Below are 19600 nucleotides of genomic sequence, written 5' to 3'. Positions count from 1 at the left end.
AATAATTAAGTAAAAATCTTTTATAGTTTATTGGCGTGTATGCTCACTCGTCTGGGTATTCAGCAAATCTCAATTTTATTCCGTAGATTGCGCGGCTGAGTGCGTAGGTGAAAATGAACAGGCCAGTAAGAAAATACACCTAAACAAAACAGGTTGACCTCTACCAACGCAAGTGAGAGGCAGGGGACCGAGGTCCACAGATGCACTTCAGACGGAGAGTAACGTTTTCAGTACCAGCGCAGCTGCACTCCATAGCTGTGTCTAGTATGTTGCTCTGCTGAGCTCACTGTTAAATCAACTCGGTTCGAATGGGCAGTCCTGCAGAGAGGGCACAGAGCTCTTACACACCAGGTTCACTTCCCTCACAAGTTCAACCGAATCTGCCTCCCATTATACACAGCTGGCAAGAGGAATTTACAAATTCCGTTAGACTCTTGCCTGAAAGGCGCTAAAAAACGTTATACTTTTATGATAAAAAAAATAAAAAAGTGTACTAACTAGTATCATATGAGGAACTTTAGATTTTAATTTTACATGCTCTCCATTGTTCACTCCCGTCGTGATAAAATCATTGATCAGAGCCAACTGCAATGAACATTAGCAGCTCAAAGTTCATTACTTTTCGAGGACTTCTTTAATGCATCGTACATTGCATCAAGACTGCAGTTACACAATTCTACTGAATCTAAACAAGTAACACAAGTTTGCTGATGTCTCTCGGAATGATAACTACCAGGTAGTAGCCACATAAATGTAATTACTAAGAAGCGGAATTTATTATTTTCCCATAGCAGGAAAAAAATAAATCACGCTTACAGGATGAACTACTCGCAATGAATACTGTTTCTCTTATTTTCTCTTAGTTTTTTTAAAGTTATAGCTTTGTTTGTGTACTGAGTTATTCAACAGTTTCCTTGTGCTTTGCTTCACTTACAAAAAAACATTTTCTGTCGTTCATTACTTTTATAAACCAGTTTTTTATTATTATTTTCAATTCACTGAACGATTGAACTCTAAAATACTGAGTACATTTCTCGTTGAAAAATACTACAGAGTAGATAAGGTGAGAATAAGTGTGAAAGTGACTTAAAGACGTGTACTGGTAAGCCAGCGGACGGCCCTTGTTAGATAGCCTAAAACTCCAAATGAGAGTCATTATGTGACTAAGACCCGCGTCAGGAAGCACTTGCCTTGTTTCCTATCAAACGTAACCTATCATCCTACGCTAAATCTAGCGCGTTTACCGCTAAGTTGGCGACTCTGCCTGAAGCAGTCTATACATTATATATACACACTGAGAAATTCACAACTCTCGGTGTATATACCTTTGTCATGGCTTTATAACCTGCAGTCGGAGCAAACAGAACAATCATTGAGTTATAAGGACACAGAAAATGTGAAAGTATATACGTACACAAGTGATGCGACCTTAATTAAAATATCTCATTTGGTATGTATGCTTTTTTACTTAGTATACATTTATGTATGTATACATTTATGTATGTTATACATTTTACCAAGGCTTCCGCCTTGGTAAAATGTATAGCATTCCCATGGAGTTAGTCATCATATGACTTTAACCTCATCAGAAAAAAACATTCCATTACTCCTGCTGAACAGAATACCACCGCCACCCCCAGTTAACACAGTTAACACTTATCATAGCCATTACATCACTACTTAACACATCCATTAAACCGCCACTGCTGAACATAGCCATAACACCACCCCCACTTAACACAGTCCTAACACCACCCCCACTTAACACGGTCCTGACACCACCCCCATTTAACACAGCCCTGACACCACCCAAACTTAACACAGCCCTAACACCACCCCCACTTAACACAGTCCTAGCGCCACCTTCACTTAACACAGCCCTAACACCATATTTGTTACCACTATGTATGTAGAAAATTGAGAGATGTAAACAAAGAACTGCATTTGATCACCCGATACCACAGAACGCCTTATTAGCAACATTAGGAGAATGACACATGACATGATAGACCAGCCACCTGCAATGGACAAATCACCTGCTATAACACGTCATTTTCAATGTGCTCTTCTCCAGTATATTTATATTCGTTATATATGGTATCTATATACAGTATATACCATATTCTATATATGTGGGGTAAATAATTCGACCCTGATGTGTGTTAGTGTTAATAGATCCTACTAGGCTTATTTATACGTATTTTTAAGATGTCTATAAATAATGATATTTCTAGAGCAAGCATGACCGGGAATTATGTCGCAGGCCTTGATAAGTAAGAATCCAGACGCCTACAGCCAAGCTGGTATGTTTACCTGGAGTTTACCTGGAGAGAGTTCCGGGGGTCAACGCCCTCTGCGGCCCGGTCTGTGACCAGGCCTCCTGGTGGATCAGAGCCTGATCAACCAGGCTGTTGCTGCTGGCTGCACGCAAACCAACGTACGAGCCACAGCCCGGCTGATCCGGAACTGACTCTAGGTGCTTGTCCAGTGCCAGCTTGAAGACTGCCAGGGGTCTGTTGGTAATCCCCCTTATGTGTGCTGGGAGGCAGTTGAACAGTCTCGGGCCCCTGACACTTATTGTATGGTCTCTTAACGTGCTAGTGACACCCCTGCTTTTCATTGGGGGGATGGTGCATCGTCTGCCAAGTCTTTTGCTTTCGTAGTGAGTGATTTTCGTGTGCAAGTTCGGTACTAGTCCCTCTAGGATTTTCCAGGTGTATATAATCATGTATCTCTCCCTCCTGCGTTCCAGGGAATACAGGTTTAGGAACCTCAAGCGCTCCCAATAATTGAGGTGTTTTATCTCCGTTATGCGCGCCGTGAAAGTTCTCTGTACATTTTCTAGGTCGGCAATTTCACCTGCCTTGAAAGGTGCTGTTAGTGTGCAGCAATATTCCAGCCTAGATAGAACAAGTGACCTGAAGAGTGTCATCATGGGCTTGGCCTCCCTAGTTTTGAAGGTTCTCATTATCCATCCTGTCATTTTTCTAGCAGATGCGATTGATACAATGTTATGGTCCTTGAAGGTGAGATCCTCCGACATGATCACTCCCAGGTCTTTGACGTTGGTGTTTCGCTCTATTTTGTGGCCAGAATTTGTTTTGTACTCTGATGAAGATTTAATTTCCTCATGTTTACCATATCTGAGTAATTGAAATTTCTCATCGTTGAACTTCATATTGTTTTCTGCAGCCCACTGAAAGATTTGGTTGATGTCCGCCTGGAGCTTTGCAGTGTCTGCAATGGAAGACACTGTCATGCAGATTCGGGTGTCATCTGCAAAGGAAGACACGGTGCTGTGGCTGACATCCTTGTCTATGTCGGATATGAGGATGAGGAACAAGATGGGAGCGAGTACTGTGCCTTGTGGAACAGAGCTTTTCACCGTAGCTGCCTCGGACTTTACTCTGTTGACGACTACTCTCTGTGTTCTGTTAGTGAGGAAGTTATAGATCCATCGACCGACTTTTCCTGTTATTCCTTTAGCACGCATTTTGTGCGCTATTACGCCATGGTCACACTTGTCGAAGGCTTTTGCAAAGTCTGTATATATTACATCTGCATTCTTTTTGTCTTCTAGTGCATTTAGGACCTTGTCGTAGTGATCCAATAGTTGAGACAGACAGGAGCGACCTGTTCTAAACCCATGTTGCCCTGGGTTGTGTAACTGATGGGTTTCTAGATGGGTGGTGATCTTGCTTCTTAGGACCCTTTCAAAGATTTTTATGATATGGGATGTTAGTGCTATTGGTCTGTAGTTCTTTGCTGTTGCTTTACTGCCCCCTTTGTGGAGTGGGGCTATGTCTGTTGTTTTTAGTAACTGTGGGACGACCCCCGTGTCCATGCTCCCTCTCCATAGGATGGAAAAGGAGCATGGACACATCCTATCTACATGTAATCTAGATCTAATTTAAATTGGCTTGGTTAGGACCACATTGGGAGATTAATGGTGTGGTTTAATGAAGTTCCGCTGCAGGCATACGATCTCCCCTCTATCTCACTAATGGAAAAGATATAGGGGTCATGACCCCCGTCCTGCATCTGCGTCTTGGCTGTGTGAGTGAAGAGGGCGTCTTAGCCCCCTGTTCGAAATAATTTCTTCAAAATGTATTTATACTATATACTCTATATTTAGGATAGGTACTCTAATTTTAGGCTATATACTCTGTTATATACATTGCATACAAAGTCTTTAAGCTATTCCCTTTTGTCAGTGTTCACTTACCTCACCAGTAACAACAGTCCTCGAGCACTGGAGGCTGGCAAGCTCATGAACACATCACTGGCTGTCATGGTAATATTTCCAACTGACACGTGACTTACACGTATACGACTTCCAGCTACCAATAAATGTAGCAGATAAACATTCCAATCAAGTCAAATCAAATTATCCTAATATATTCTATCAATATTCAAGAGCATGGAGTTGTATTTGGCTCCGTAATATTTGCCAGACTACCTGAGGCAAGTAAAATTACAGAACTACAAGACGGAGGCACCGAAAGTATTTATCACGGGAGTGCCAGTGTGGCCAAGATCGTCGAGATAGGGTTTATAAACAACTGCAAGTTGTTTGTCCGCGAAGTTACCTCACTTACCGTTACGAATTTATGTTCTCTTCCATTCTTTTAAGCACTTGGTGCATTGTAATTCATTCAGCTCCTTGCATTGACCAATAGGGATTCTGCACTTCTCCACTGGTCATAGTTTGATCCATGTAAAACATGGGAGAATCTCTTCAGTTATGAACCTATAAAATGTACTTCTCTTGATTCTTCTATTTATTCTCTCTAATTATTTGCGTGAAAATACATACAAGCACTCAAGTATTTCTATTTCTTATTTTTTTCCGAGGCATTTTTTTATTTGGGAGCACGTAAGTACATGTTGTGGAAACTTCTTCAAAGAATCTATTAATAAAACAAGGGAAAATGGTAGCAAAATAATTTCAAGATCACTAAATACTCACCAGTGGCAGAGGAAAATAACAGGAAAAACAGGCAAAGATCGTGGCTAGCCTCATAATTATGAAAAGAATCCTTAGCACGTTTGAAAAAAATCTACCACTAATTTTCCTTAGTTTAGAGTGTGTTGGGATACCTAATTTTCACGAAACTTGAAAATTTCGCTTTATGTGTGTATACTTAATATAATTAAACGACACGGGAACCTCGACAGACAGACATATTCTAGAGTGAGGTTGTCCAGCCTAGCCTCTAAAATGATAAGTATTCCATTCTTTCTTAAGTTTCGATTCTAAAGTACTACTCGTAATGTTAAATAATTATATATTAGACCCTTCAATAATTTCACTTCGTTTGCTTTACTCGCACATTAGAGTATATGATGATAAATTCTAGAGATGTACCAGAAACTATGGCCCTTCATTAGAACCATAGACCATATGATATATCTGATCCTTATGACTATGTATTGCATACTGCATGTGTAGCAAGACGCATATATATGTGTATAAGAGCATGTGTTATTTATTGTTTCAGAAAAAAAAGCCGACGTATTTTTTAAACATACCTGAAAAAGAAATATAATATATAAATTGATGTGTATATATTCTAGGTCGTACTTCAACTTTGACAGATAAGAGACTTGTAAGTTGAAACAGTTAGTTACTAGAATCCAGGAAGTGCTGGATTATTATAACTATTATTATCATGGGGGAGAGCTAAACCTGTAAGATTATATAGCGCATGAGGTGAGGGGACGGAAGGTATTCAGGCTCAATTCAGGGAACCGGAGCACAGACCCAATTCCCTAGATCAAGAGCCCCTCACCAGCGTCAAGCAACCTCCCTTGAGGGAAGGAAGTGACCGAGATGCGAGGAATGTAAAATGTACCAACTCCGCTACATCACTGCTCGGACGAACTCGCTCACGTAGAATTCCTTGTTTTGCCAATACACAAAAAGCAAATATGTAGAATGTTTCTCTAACAAATGTGAGGAGAGGAATACACGCTACAAGAGTGATCAGTAAGTGAACCAGCCGGCATAAACATCACTCTTGACCTTGGAAGCTCAGGGTCATGTCCAGAACTACTCTCACTACCCCGCTATATCTTATGGGTAACATAACATAGGATTTTGATCGGATTTTTAACCCTGGAAAGTTAACCACCCAGAGTAATCCAAGAAAGGGAGTGCGTCATCGAGGGACTGTTTGTCATATTTCCATTGGGGTACTCAATCTTGTTCCATAGGATGCGACCCACACCAGTCGACTAATACCCAGGTACCTATTTGCATGCTAGGTGAACGGGACAGAAGGTGTGAGGAAACATGCCTATCGTTTTCACCGTTGCCGCGGATCGAACCACAGACACTGTGTTAAGCATGAACGTTGCCTACCAGGCCACGGGACACAGTGGATAAAAATGTTTATTTCATAACCGTATAACCTAGAGGACCAATATTTGATTCTCGGGCTGGATGAGACGTGTGGGCAAGTCTTCTTTTTCATGCCGACCCTGTTCACCTAGCAATAAATAGGCTCCTCGGTGTTAGTCCTCAGTCGTGGGTGGCATCCTGGGGCTGGTAGTATACTTCATGTAAGCTTCTTATTTTAAATGAGATAGGGTAGCATTTTTTCCGTGTCGAAATAACTGTATAAAAATATTGTTCATATTGCATCTTAGTAGGAGATATTAAATCAGGATGTGGAGATACTGGGAATATTGAGGGAATTTCTGAGGACGTGTTAATTAAATGTTGATGAAGAATGCGAAGCAGTGATTTCATGCAATGGACAGGGAGGTAAGACATCTTATAGGAGTGAGGAAGAACAAGATGTGAGTGGGGGGAAGTGAATGAGGCACAAGGTAGAATGAAAGAAGCTATAACAGCGGGATAGATGGCATTAAGACAAAATAAAAGCAGGCAGGAACATAATTATGGAATGGTTGGTCCATTTGTTCAATACATGCGAGAAAGGTGTGAGAGTACATTTCTTGCATATTTCCTATGTACAAGGGAAACTGGATAAAAGGGGGTATATCAATAATATGGGAATAAGCCTGTTGAGTATATTGGACAAATTGAATGTTAAAGTTAGTGTTGAAAGAGTTACGGATAAAACAGAAAGTGGAATTGCAGAGGAACAAGAATGTTTTAGGGAGGGTAGGGTGTATCTAAACTAAGTGTTTATGTTGAAGACATAAGCAAAAAAAAAAAAAAAAAAAAAAAAAAGTTAGATTAGCAGTATAACGATAAGACAGAGTAAAGAGCCACTCATAGTAAGAACAGTGGACTGGGCCAGCGTTAACAAGAGTCTGCCCCAAGCCAAGCAAGCAGTCAAAATCACCTAGCCTGAGGGGCTGAAACTCATGCTATTAGGTGGTTAAAATGGACAATTAATACAATAGTGGGGCCCCAGAACTGCTATACTCTTCATTACATAATCATTGACGTGCCAATGGGTGTGTGATGAATGTCGAATAATTGTAACATACTCGGCGTAGCTCCAAGAGGTGTGTAAAACATTTAAAAGCTAGCATAGAAAATAGCAAGATGAGAGCAACAAAAAATTCTAGGCAATGAAATACTCGATATAAGATTGGAGAAAGGAAATGTGAAGAAAATATGTTCACATATTTAGGAGCGAACTTGTTGGCAAATGGGTATATGAAACGTAAGGTGAACCATTGAAGTGACGAAGGAAATAAGTTGGGTGGTGCACTGATGCATTTTTGAAGTCAAAGAACGTTATCTATTGAGCCAAAAATGGGAATATTCCAGAGTAGTAGTAACACTGTTATATGGATGTAAGACATGGTTTGTAAACGTTACAGCGAGGAGGAGGCTAGAGGCAATGAAGTCTTGAGAGGCGATGTTTGGTGTAAATATTATGCAGAGAATTCGAAGCTTGTAGATTAGAAGTTGATGGGTTAACTATTGTTCATAGGCTGAGGAGGGTTTGTTGAGGTGGTCTGGACATTTAGAGAGGATACAGCAAATTGTTATTATTATTATTATTATTATTATTATTATTATTATTATTATTATTATTATTATTATTATTATTATTATTATTATTGTTATTATTATTATTTCTTTCATTCTTTCAACACACCGGCCGTATCCCACCGACGAAGAGTGACCTAAAAAGAAAAAGTTTTTTCTTTTTAAATTTAGTAATTTGTACAGGAGAAGGGGTTACTAGCCCCTTGCTCCCAGTATTTTAGTCGCCTCTTTCGACACGCATGGCTTACGGAGGAAGAATTTTTTCCATATTATTATTATTATTATTATTATTATTATTATTATTATTATTATTATTATTATTATTATTATGATCATAGGAGGTGCTAAACCCATATGGGTCATATAGCATCTGGGGAATGAAAAGCAAACAGATTTTACCAAAGGAATTGGAAGAAATGATCGATTCCTTGCATCAAGACCCTCTCAGCTGCATCAGGTTACCTCCCTGAGGGGTGAAAGGCTCGTCAAAGGAGTCGACGATGTGTTATAATTAGGATTACATATTTTTTCTAATTAAAAGCAATGACATTTTTAAAAGTATTTATCATCTTGCATAACTCGTTTAAGCTCTTCCCAACGTAGATGTCCTTTGTTTACATTACTTTTCTACACGAAGTGAGAGTTTAATTTACAATTTTTTCTCTGGCTTATTTGATAAACAAGTTTTATATGTGAAGACATCTATTCGAACTTAAAGTAATGAGTATTACAAGTGGCAGATTGAACCTCAGAGAAGAGGATGTTTCACTAATTGTATTTCAATCTCTGACATATTTTTACCTTATGTAATACTTACAAATATATTACCACTTTCAATGTTTACAGTAGATGTCCAATCATTCTCACGTGATTGGACTTGAGCGTTACAATCAACAATCCATAGTGCTACTTAACTTTTCATATTCCTCCGTATCCTTTATAATTTTTAGATTCTAACCCGGAGACAAAAAATATAGTAATCTGATCTTTCATTTCTATTTCAAAATATATTCAGTGATACAAATTCAGTGGTTTAAATGATGAGATATATACGTACAACACAACTCTTCAAGCCAGTTACTTGTTTACACGAGTTCCATTTATTTTCACATGGATAGAAAAAATCCTAATATTATATAAACTATTCTTGACACTACACAAAACTCCTGGCTACATATCGTCATCTCAGTTTAATATGAAGACGACTTTACCGTCATTAAAATACTCATATTAGGTCTGTAATTCTTAGAAGTGAATTAAATTTAAATATTACAATACATAACATTTTTGACATTAAAAATGTCTGATTCGACAATCAATCTCTCAATATGAGAGGATCGAGGATGTAATAACTGTGAATGCATTTAAGAACTTTTCTTAAATGTATTCAAAGTTAAAATATTCTAATTTGAATGTGTTGCAGTGACATTCAGTCACTGCAGCACATTCACGGTTTACTCTTCCCATTAATATTGTACTGGTTTAACCAAAATGTTTGGCTATTTTCTAAACACTGAATAAATGTTCTTCACTCTAGTTTTTTTTTAAACTACTTTTGCAACCAAGTTTTTAATTGTGATACTTCATAAAAACGTTAATATAGAAAGATGTGGGAATCAAAACAATTGGGAAACTTTGCTTTGAGTAATGCCTTAACCAAACATTTTTTGGACATAATTAACTGTTCGTGATGTCACCAAATGACTGATTTATTTTTTTAATATGTAATTCAGATTATTAAAGATCTTTGCAAATATCAAAAATACTTGTAATTTTCTTACGTACAAAAATATAGTCATAAATTATGAGTTCTCTCAGGTCAGAAGGTAAAAAGGTAGAAGTGCCTCTAGATTTTCATGCCATCGTAATTTAATTGGTGGAGCAAATGCATGTCGTGCCTCTGCTTGCCTCCACCCGAGGTAACATGCTCTCCTCGGAATGCTCTTTCAATCTTTACGTTGTTTTAAACTTATTTTTACCATTTACAGCTTACTACACATATCTTTCTTGACACTGATTTATGTAATATGTCACAAAACCTGATAATTAATTATCAATACATTGAATTTCAATAGACTGACCTAAGAAGAAAAATAGTTGTTCCTGTCGACTCATTTATCATGTGGAAGTTCATTCATATATATATATATATATATATATATATATATATATATATATATATATATATATATATATATATATATATATATATATATATATATATATATATATATATATATATATATATATATATATATATATATATATATATATATATATATATATATATATATATATATATATATATATATATATATATATATACATACATGCTGGGGGCATCCTCCTCTGTGCTTTTGGCACAATATCGTCGAATCAAGAACAGCTACCAGGATTATTATCAACAGGCTGGTGTGTGAATATCTGCTCCTCGTGTTGGAAAGGGCCAGAAGACTCTGCGTTTCGTCTCTTCCTTCAGAATCAAGAAAAGTGTTGTGTATGTGAATTCAATTCAGTGAGGGAACATAACGGTCACCATGGCTAGGTGAGGTCAGTGAGGGAAGGCCTAATGGAGGAGGAGGAGGAGGAGGCGGAGGTTGAGGGGTAAAACTGTGTCTCCCCCTTCCCCAAACAGGCGCCCATACACCATGTGCTCGTGTTACAACAATGGAGTGTTTGTTCACCGTGTGTATAGTGTATATAGTGGTCAGTGGTCAGTCGTCACATGAGGTCACAGACCTTGAGCTGCTTTGGGGATTAGCGTGGACGGTTACAAAGCATGGCTTGCTTCTGCAGTGTTTTAAAAATTGAGGTTGGAGAGTTGAACGAGGAGGTCTTGCTTCTCCAGGAGGAGATTAGGAGGCTGAAGGTCCACCTCAATGGGTCTGGGAGAGAGTGTGAGGTGGCTGGAGTTGTGGGGAATGAGGCTTCTAGCAGTGAGGTGCAGTCTGTCTCTCGCTGTGAGGAGGCTGTAGTTGGGGAGGTAGCAACGGCTACCAGCAGTGAGGTGCAGCCCAGCACCTGCTACAAGTGGCGAGTGGTTCACAGTAATGGGAGGTGCATCAGAGTAAGGGAAGTTAAGAGTGAAGATCTGAAGGTAGGAAATCGCTTCTCTGTTCTTCAGGATGAATGTACTTCAGTGGCCAGTGAAGGTAAGGGTACTACTGCCCCTGCTAATGGAGGTAAGCGCATTCTTGTGGTTGGTGACTCTCAGGTAAGATATATTGACCGTGCTTTTTGTAATAGGAATAAGAAGATGAGAGATAGAGTGTGCTTCCCTGGAGCTGGACATTGTCAACAGGCTGGATAATATCATGTCAGGTAATGGGAACAAGCCCATTATCTGTCTCAGTGCTGGTGGAAATGATATTGGGAAGGGTAGGAGAGAAGAGCTGCTAGATAAGTACAGGTCAGCTATAGATTTCATTAAGTCTAAGGGAGGGATCCCAATCATATGTAGCATCTTGCCTAGAAGGGGAGTAGGAAATGAATGGTTGTCTAGGGCAATTGGTGTAAATTGCTGGCTAGACAGATACTGTAAGGAACTTGCAATCCCATTCATTGACAACTGGAACAGCTTTTATGGCAAACATGATATGTATGCAAGGGATGGGGTACATCTCTCTGGGGCTGGGGTGGTAGCACTTGCAGACTCGATTGAGAAGGCCATTGGTGAAATGCCTATGATTTTAAACTGATGGAAGATAGAGGTATGGGTGTGTGTGGGAAACAAGCAGGTTGCAACACTAGGGTTGGAAACAGTAAATGTATAAAAGGCATTCAGCATGAAGTTATAAATAAAAACAATAGATCAGGTCAGCAAACAAAGGGGGACAGCAGAGGGCAGCAAGGGACTAGCTAATAGCAGGAGTGTAAGAAATAAGATAGATGAGCTAAGATTAATTGCAAGTGCAGGAAACATAGATATTATTGCTATAACAGAGACCTGGCTCAATCTGAAAGATAGAGAGATGCCCTCTGAATGTCACATACAAGGCTATAAATTATTCCACACTGACAGGGTCAACAGGAAAGGTGGTGGAGTAGCGATGTATGTCAGAGACAATTTAAATTGTTGTGTTAGACAAGATATTAAATTAGAAGCGTCAGCCACTGAATCTGTTTGGTTACAGCTTCTCGAGGGCCGAGAAAAACTAATTTTGGGTGTGATTTACAGGGCCCCAAATCTTGATAGGGAGTGCAGTAAACTTCTATGGGACGAAATTCGTAAGGCATCTACATACGAAAATGTTGTGCTAATGGGAGATTTCAACTATAGACAGATTGACTGGAGCAATTTGACAGGAAATTTAGAGTCAGATGACTTTCTTGATACGATCCAGGATTGTTTTTTAAAACAGTTTGTGACAGAGCCAACTAGGGGAAATAACCTCCTTGACTTGGTTCTTGCCAGTAGGGAAACACTAATTAATAATCTTGAGGTTAATGATGAGCTTGGGGAAAGTGATCACAAATCACTCAGTTTTAATATATCATGGAATTCCCCTAATAATGGCAATCAAGTCTCTGTCCCTGACTTCCGCTTGGCTGATTTCATAGGACTGAAAAATTACTTAGGTGGGCTGAACTGGAATGACCTGACTAAGGGTCAGGTAGATGGTGATGGTTGCCGATATGACGCTTTCCAGGGCATAGTTCTAGCTGCTCAGTCAAATTATGTTCCAAATAGGGAAATCAGATCAAACAAAAATGATCCTAAATGGATGAACAATAGATTAAAATATCTAATTGGTCAAAAGAGAGGCATATATAGGCAAATCAAAAGAGGGGAGGAGCAATTAAGAAATCGATATATTCAGTTAAAGAGAGAAATAAAAAAAAGGAATTAGAAAAACAAAAAGAGATTATGAGGTTAAAGTTGCAAGAGATTCGAAGACTAACCCAAAAGGATTCTTTCAGGTATACAGAAGTAAGATCAGGGACAAGATAGGCCCACTCAAAAGTTCCTCGGGTCAGCTCACTGACAGTGATAAGGAAATGTGTAGAAGTTTTAACACATACTTCCTCTCAGTTTTTACACAGGAGGATACCAGCGATATTCCAGAAATGATAAATTATGTGGAACAGGACGATAATAAACTGTGCACGATTAGAGTCACAAGTGACATGGTCCTTAGGCAAATAGATAAATTAAAACCTAACAAATCCCAAGGCCCTGATGAACTGTATGCAAGGGTTCTAAAGGAATGTAAAGAGGAGCTTAGCAAACCTTTGGCTAATCTTTTCAACATATCACTTCAAACTGGCATGGTGCCAGATAAGTGGAAAATGGCAAATGTGATACCTATTTTCAAAGCAGGTGACAGGTCCTTAGCTTCGAACTATAGACCAATAAGCCTAACCTCCATAGTGGGAAAATTTATGGAATCAATAATTGCCGAGGCAGTTCATAGCCACCTTGAAAAGCATAAATTAATCAACGAATCTCAGCATGGTTTTACAAAGGGGCGTTCCTGCCTTACGAATTAACTTTTTTCACTAAGGTATTTGAGGAGGTTGATCATTGTAATGAATATGATATTGTGTATATGGACTTCAGTAAGACTTTTGACAAGGTCCCACATCAGAGACTATTGAGGAAAATTAAGGCACATGCAATAGGAGGAGAAATTTTTTCCTGGATAGAGGCATGGTTGACAAATAGGCAGCAGAGAGTTTGCATAAATGGGGAGAAATCAGAGTGGGGAAGCGTCACGAGCGGTGTTCCACAGGGGTCAGTGTTGGGCCCCCTGCTGTTCACAATATACATAAACGACATAGATGAGGGCATAAAGAGCGACATCAGCAAGTTTGCAGATGACACCAAAATAGGCCGTACAATTCATTCTGACGAGGACATTAGTGCACTCCAGGAAGATTTGAATAGACTGATGCAGTGGTCGGAGAGGTGGCAGATGCAGTTTAATATAGACAAATGCAAAGTTCTAAATGTTGGACAGGACAATAACCATGCCACATATAAACTAAATAATGTAGATCTTAATATTACGGATTGCGAAAAAGATTTAGGAGTTCTGGTTACCAGTAATCTGAAACCAAGACAACAGTGCATAAGTGTTCGCAATAAAGCTAATAGAATCCTTGGCTTCATATCAAGAAGCATAAATAATAGGAGTCCTCAGGTTGTTCTTCAACTCTATACATCCTTGGTTAGGCCTCATTTAGATTATGCTGCACAGTTTTGGTCACCGTATTACAGAATGGATATAAATGCTCTGGAAAATGTACAAAGGAGGATGACAAAGTTGATCCCATGTATCAGAAACCTTCCCTATGAGGATAGACTAAGGGCCCTGAATCTGCACTCTCTAGAAAGACGTAGAATTAGGGGGGATATGATTGAGGTGTATAAATGGAAGACAGGAATAAATAAAGGGGATGTAAATAGTGTGCTGAAAATATCTAGCCTAGACAGGACTCGCAGCAATGGTTTTAAGTTGGAAAAATTAAGATTCAGGAATGATGTAGGAAAGTACTGGTTTGGTAATAGAGTTGTGGATGAGTGGAACAAACTCCCAAGTACAGTTATAGAGGCCAGAACGTTGTGTAGCTTTAAAAATAGGTTGGATAAATACATGAGTGGATGTGGGTGGGTGTGAGTTGGACCTGATAGCTTGTGCTATCAGGTCGGTTGCCGTGTTCCTCCCTTAAGTCAAGGTGACCTGACCTGACTAGTTTGGGTGCATTGGCTTAAGCTGGTGGGAGACTTGGACCTGCCTCGCATGGGCCAGTAGGCCTGCTGCAGTGTTCCTTCGTTCTTATGTTCTTATGTTCTTATGAGCATGGTATGCGCATAGCACGTGTAGTGTATAGCGGCATGTCGTTTATAGTGGGGGCTGTGCACAGAGCATAGTGACGTATAGTAACAGGTGCACAGAGCATTGTGTTGTATAGTGACTTTTCCTGGGAGGGAGTGAGTGCCCTACTCCGCCTCATCACACATCTTCCACTCCTCCCTTTCCTCCACCGCCCACCACAAGGAGGAGAGACCCCTCTCCTCACCCTACCACCACCATGAACTACATGTGGTATGTGCCATGCGCCATTTTCCCTTCAGCCTGGGCTTACCACACTGTTTGAGGTATGGCAGATGATGAAGCCAGCCAGCCACAAAGCCAGGGAAACAGTGCACCCAACAATGAAAGAAGAGGCACATGTCAGGTGTGCGGAGAGTTTCGAGCACGCAACAGGGATGGTCGCATTCGTGCACACAATGGGTGTGCGGGATCACATATGCCCTCAGCAAAGAGCAGCCCACAGCCTCCACAGGCAGATGACAATTCCAATGGCAACCTCCTCACTTGCGATAACCTTCTGTTGGCATTCAAATCCACTGCTAACAGTACCCTATCCCACATCGCTAAAGTGGCTCGCCCATATGCAGCAGGGAAATTCACAGACCTTCTTAAGCAGGTGAATGGAGGTTCCACCGACTTAGAAGCCTGAGGCACCATCCAAGCATGGCGCAACCTGCTCCTGCTCGGCAATGTCTGTCTTGCAGTTCCTGAGAGACGAGGCAAACTGCTAACCACATCAGTTATCAAGGCAGTGCGCAACTACCCAAGAACGGATAATTGTGTCCCTCTGCCCCATCATCGCAGGAACCACAGAGGTAGACCCAAGAAAAGTCCCACTGAAAACGAGAAGATTTGCGCACAGGTTAGCAAAAAAATTGAAGAAGTTAACACAGTGAGAGGAATCCGAATAATTACAAGTGACGACACTGTAGCCCCCAAAGATGAGACCACAGCCCAAGCACTAAGAGACAAGCGTCCAACCAGGGACACCATAGCCATCAACAACCCTGAGGAAGACCCCATCACTGAACAATTAATTTTGCCTGAATCGGAAGTCTATAAGGCGATTGTGTCATTTCCTGCAGGATCTGCAGGAGGTTACACTGGAATTCGACCTCAGCACTTCAAGGAAATGGTAAGTCCAGTACTCGGTGCATCTGCATCACTTCTTCCCACCAAGTTAACAACTTTTGTCAACAACTGCCTGGCTGGGCGAATCCCAGAAAAAATTAAACCTTTCTTTTTTGGAGCCTCACTGTGTGCGTTGAAGAAGAAGGATGGGGGAATCAGACCCATTGCGGTTGGAAACACTCTTCACCGTCTCGTTGCCAAAGCAGCAGTAAGAAACATTCGCCTAGAAGCTGCCAGTTTACTCCAGCCACACCAACTGGGCTTTGGGGTCCCTCAAGGCAGTGAAGCTGCAGCTCATGCGGCAAGGGCCTACATCAGGGACCTGCCAGAAGACAAGGCTGTAGTCAAACTTGATTTTAGAAATGCCTTTAATATGGTAAAGAGATATTCTGTCTTGCCAGCTGTTCGGGATTGCTTCCCCAGTCTTTTTCCCTTCATTTCAGCTGGCTACAGCAAACCCTCAATTCTTTTGTTTGGAGAACATGAAATTCTCTCATCAGAAGGTGTTCAGCAGGGTGACCCACTAGCTCCACTTCTCTTCTGCTTGGCAGTAAGAGAACTAACTTCCAGCCTATGCAGCAAGCTCAACATCTGGTACATGGATGATGGCACTCTGGCAGGTACAGAAGAGTCCCTGGTAGGGGACCTACAACTGGTGAAAACACAGGGATAAGACTTGGGACTCATCCTCAATCCCTCCAAGTGTGAAATCATCACAGCAAGCCAGGAAATAATCAATGCTGTGTGAAGAATCCTCCCATAAGTCTCTACTACCACTCAGTCCAACAGTACCCTCTTGGGAGCACCGCTGGGTCACCAGGCCATCGACACAGTCCTCAAGGACTAACTGAATGACCTGATGAGAATGGAGGAGAGAATAAGCAATCTTGATGCCCATAATGCTCTGTATCTCCTCACAAGGTGCCTTACTATTCCAAGACTCACTTCCTGAGGTGTGCACCCTCTTTTGACAACCCAACACTCGACGAATATGACGCACACCTGAGGTCAACCCTTAGGAAGGCACTGAACCTGTCACTAGAGGATCAGCAATGGAATCAGGCAACCCTCCCAGTACGACTGGGAGGTATAGGGGTGCACAAAGCAATGTATGTTGCTTTACCTGCTTTTCTGTCTTCATGTTTGGCTTCCAGTGCAATAGTCAAGAAGATTGTTCCCGAACGCTTGAGAGACGTGGTAGGAGCTCAAGACCCCAGGTTTACTGAAGCAGCAATTCGGTGGGACACCCTTACAGATTCCTCCAGTAGACCAGCTCCTCCCAAAGAACACAAACAATCCCACTGAGACAAACCGATCATGGAAAAAATCGCCAACACAATGCTCTCCAATGCCTCAGGAAAGAACAAAGCTCTTTTCCTGGCAGTGAAGGCACCACACTCAGGAGATTTCCTGTTAGCTGTTCCCAGTTCCTCCTTGGGCACTCGACTAGACCCACAGGCCATTCGGATTGGTGTTGCTCTTCGCCTAGCCGCCCCCATTATCACCGAACATAGGTGTATTTGCGGCAGGGAGACAGCTGATCAATTCGGACTTCATGGTCTCGTGTGTCACACAGTAGAAGGGAAGTATGCCAGGCATGAGGAGGTCAATGACATCATAAAGAGAAGCCTTGCCACAGCCCATTGCCCAGCTCAATGGGAACCCCAAGTGCAGAGGTCTGACGGAAGTCAAAAGCATCCTGATGGAGCCACTATGCTACCTTGGAAGGATGGAAAGCAGATTGCCTGGGACTACACATGTGCTGCCACATTGGCAGGCACCTACTTGCCATACTCCGTAGTGGAAGGGGGTGGAGCTGCCAGCCACTATACTGACACAGGAAGACCCAGAAGATCTGCAAATATGAAGACCTTCCCCGTTGCTATAACTTCATCCCAATAGGGTCGGAGACCCTTGGAGCATGGGGAAAGTGTGCTCTAAAGTTCCTAATAGAGCTGGGTGAAAAGCTCATCATAGAAACCAAGGACCACAGGGTGGCCAGCTTCCTCTTTCAGAGTCTCAGTGTTGCAATCCAGAGAGGAAATGCCTGCAGCATTCTGGGCACGCAGCCCACCGCTGGGGAGCTGGACGAAGTATTTGAGATGTAGCTCTGAGTTACCTATGTTGTTTTAATTTTATCGTATTTTTGTGAATGTTTTGTCAATGTATTTTGTCTTTAAATAGAAAATATATATAAAATATAGGTGTGGTATGAGAAAATTCTCAAACAGCTTCAGGGAGAACCTTGAGTTTTCCCTGAAGCAAGTTTATTCTTTTCTCTGAGGATGAGGGTCCCTACAACAGTTCTAGAGGTGGTACCTCCGTATATATATATATATATATATATATATATATATATATATATATATATATATATATATATATATATATATATATATATATATGTCGTGCCGAATAGGCAGAACTTGCGATCTTGGCTTAAATAGCAACGCTCATCTTGCCATATAGGACAAGTGAAAATTTGTGTATGCAATAATTTTTCCAAAATCATTCTGAACCTAACGAAAAAACTATATTTCACTGTGTTTGTTTAGTATTAAATTATTGTAAACAAATCTAAAATATATTTAGTTGGGTTAGGCTAAAATAAATTGAGCTTGTTATAATAAGGTTAGGTAAGTTTTCTAAGTTCCTTTTGGTGCAAAATTATAAATTTTTGCATGAACATTAATGAAAAAAACATATCTTTAAACGTATAAGAGAAAATTTTAGAAAGGACTTAATTTTAAATGAGTTCTTGCTAATTGACCAGTTTTACATATACATGTATATATATATATATATATATATATATATATATATATATATATATATATATATATATATATATATATATATATATATATATATACATACATATATATGTAATATATTTATAGATGGGGTTGTAAGAGAAGTAAATGCGAGGGTCTTGACAAGAGGCGTGGAGTTAAAAGATAAAGAATCACACACAAAGTGGGAGTTGTCACAGCTGCTCTTTGCTGATGACACTGTGCTCTTGGGAGATTCTGAAGAGAAGTTGCAGAGATTGGTGGATGAATTTGGTAGGGTGTGCAAAAGAAGAAAATTAAAGGTGAATACAGGAAAGAGTAAGGTTATGAGGATAACAAAAAGATTAGGTGATGAAAGATTGAATATCAGATTGGAGGGAGAGAGTATGGAGGAGGTGAATGTATTCAGATATTTGGGAGTGGACGTGTCAGCGGAAGGGTCTATGAAAGATGAGGTGAATCATAGAATTGATGAGGGAAAAAGAGTGAGTGGTGCACTTAGGAGTCTGTGGAGACAAAGAACTTTGTCCTTGGAGGCAAAGAGGGGAATGTATGAGAGTATAGTTTTACCAACGCTCTTATATGGGTGTGAAGCATGGGTGATGAATGTTGCAGCGAGGAGAAGGCTGGAGGCAGTGGAGATGTCATGTCTGAGGGCAATGTGTGGTGTGAATATAATGCAGAGAATTCGTAGTTTGGAAGTTAGGAGGAGGTGCGGGATTACCAAAACTGTTGTCCAGAGGGCTGAGGAAGGGTTGTTGAGGTGGTTCGGACATGTAGAGAGAATGGAGCGAAACAGAATGACTTCAAGAGTGTATCAGTCTGTAGTGGAAGGAAGGCGGGGTAGGGGTCGGCCTAGGAAAGGTTGGAGAGAGGGGGTAAAG

The 19600-nt window shown here is 40.6% G+C and overlaps 2 protein-coding genes and 1 long non-coding RNA gene across 6 annotated transcripts in view; all 3 read right to left on the bottom strand.

The window, feature by feature from the left end:
• LOC128687321 (monocarboxylate transporter 12-like) overlaps nt 1–4366 on the bottom strand; it is a 69445-nt gene extending 65079 nt beyond the window's left edge. Inside the window, exon 1 of the mRNA XM_070092328.1 lies at nt 4226–4366. The gene's annotated coding sequence lies outside the window, so the exon portion shown is untranslated. The remainder of the gene's footprint in view (nt 1–4225) is intronic.
• Nucleotides 4367–8521: 4155 nt separating this feature from the next.
• LOC138853816 (uncharacterized) overlaps nt 8522–19600 on the bottom strand; it is a 463743-nt gene continuing 452664 nt past the window's right edge. For both annotated transcript variants that reach the window (XR_011393023.1, XR_011393025.1), the window contains exon 2: nt 8522–10078. This is a non-coding gene — a long non-coding RNA (uncharacterized lncRNA). The remainder of the gene's footprint in view (nt 10079–19600) is intronic.
• The window catches only part of LOC128687283 (monocarboxylate transporter 12), a 37785-nt gene continuing 28450 nt past the window's right edge, over nt 10266–19600 (bottom strand). For 2 of the 3 annotated variants that reach the window (XM_070092033.1, XM_053774684.2), the window contains exon 7: nt 10266–18008. The gene's annotated coding sequence lies outside the window, so the exon portion shown is untranslated. The remainder of the gene's footprint in view (nt 18009–19600) is intronic. The other variant, XM_053774676.2, reaches the window with a different exon arrangement.

The sequence above is a fragment of the Cherax quadricarinatus genome, chromosome 1, assembly GCF_038502225.1.
Source record: "Cherax quadricarinatus isolate ZL_2023a chromosome 1, ASM3850222v1, whole genome shotgun sequence".
Taxonomy (NCBI): Eukaryota; Metazoa; Arthropoda; class Malacostraca; order Decapoda; family Parastacidae; genus Cherax; species Cherax quadricarinatus.
Note: the sequence above shows the minus strand (reverse complement) of the source record. Positions and strands in the feature narration are given on the sequence as shown.